At 46.8% G+C, this 1168-nt stretch overlaps 1 non-coding gene across 1 annotated transcript; it reads right to left on the bottom strand.

Annotated features, from left to right (window-relative positions):
* Window positions 1-213: 213 nt before the first annotated feature.
* trnaa-agc (transfer RNA alanine (anticodon AGC)) lies at window positions 214-286 on the bottom strand. The gene has a single exon. It is a non-coding gene; the product is annotated as a tRNA-Ala (tRNA).
* Window positions 287-1168: the final 882 nt, after the last annotated feature.

Genomic DNA, 1168 nt, shown 5'->3' on the forward strand with positions numbered 1-1168 from the left:
TCACATGTTATTGTCATGTGTTTTTATGGAAGATGCTGACTGTTGTTTTCTTGCTTCTCTCTGTAAACAGCTTGTAAACAGCAGCTTCCCTGAGGGGAAACTCAGCTAATAAATGATGCTGTAACCTCTGGGACTTGATCTGCTGGGTGGGAGTCCACTACATTCCATCCATCCTCATCCATCCAGCTACACCCTCCCTCCTAAAATGCAGGCTGGAGGATGCGGGCATCGATCCCACTACCTCTCGCATGCTAAGCGAGCGCTCTACCATTTGAGCTAATCCCCCTTGTACAAAGGGTCAATTGCAAGTCAATCAGGACTCACTGCACTACGAAGTGCACTAGTGAAGTATTGGAAGCATCAGACTTTTAATCTGAGGGTCCAGGGTTCAAGTCCCTGTTTGGGCAGAACATTTGTACTCCCTCTTGCTTGTACTCCCCTTCCCTCTCTGTTAATGTGCTTGGACAGAGCTCTGTGAACAGCCAGCCTCTTTGTGTCTTGCCCTCCTTGTGCAAGGTGTCAATGGTCGTCTTTTGGGCAACTGTCAAGTCAGCAGTCTTCCCCGTGGTTGTGCAGCCTACAGAACTAGACTGAGACCATTTAAAGGCCTTTGCAGGTGTTTTGAGTTCATTATCTGGTTAGAGTGGCTCCAGGTGTCTTATATTATTATTATTATTATTATTAATATTGAACCTTTTCACATTCTCATTTCCTGACCTACTGAATGTGGGTTTTCCATTAATGCCTACAGCTGGACCAATGCACAGACTGTGGACTTCTCCATAGACTGATCTGTGTAGATAGGACACCAGTATTACTGTCCAAACTGTCTTAAGTTGGAATGTTTATGACACCATCAACTGATGATCCTGTGTCAGAACGTTGACCTTAAAATATGAAACGACGAGGATGGGATTCAAACCCACGCGTGCACAATGGATTAGCAGTCCCAATTCCAATCTCCTCGGCCTATCGCGTACGCCGCCGTCCAATGTAAGATTGGATTTCATCCAATCGCGCGGCGCGACGACGCTCGACAGCGTCAATGGCAGCGCGCATTTCCATTCTACATTGGATGACGTAGCGAGTCCATAGCAACCGTTTCCAGTCAGTCGGTCATCTACGACGAAGGATTCGACGCGTCAGTAAGTAAATACTGCAAACGTGC

The sequence above is a fragment of the Parambassis ranga genome, unplaced genomic scaffold (genome assembly GCF_900634625.1).
Source record: "Parambassis ranga unplaced genomic scaffold, fParRan2.1 scaffold_163_arrow_ctg1, whole genome shotgun sequence".
Lineage (NCBI taxonomy): Eukaryota > Metazoa > Chordata > Actinopteri > Ambassidae > Parambassis > Parambassis ranga.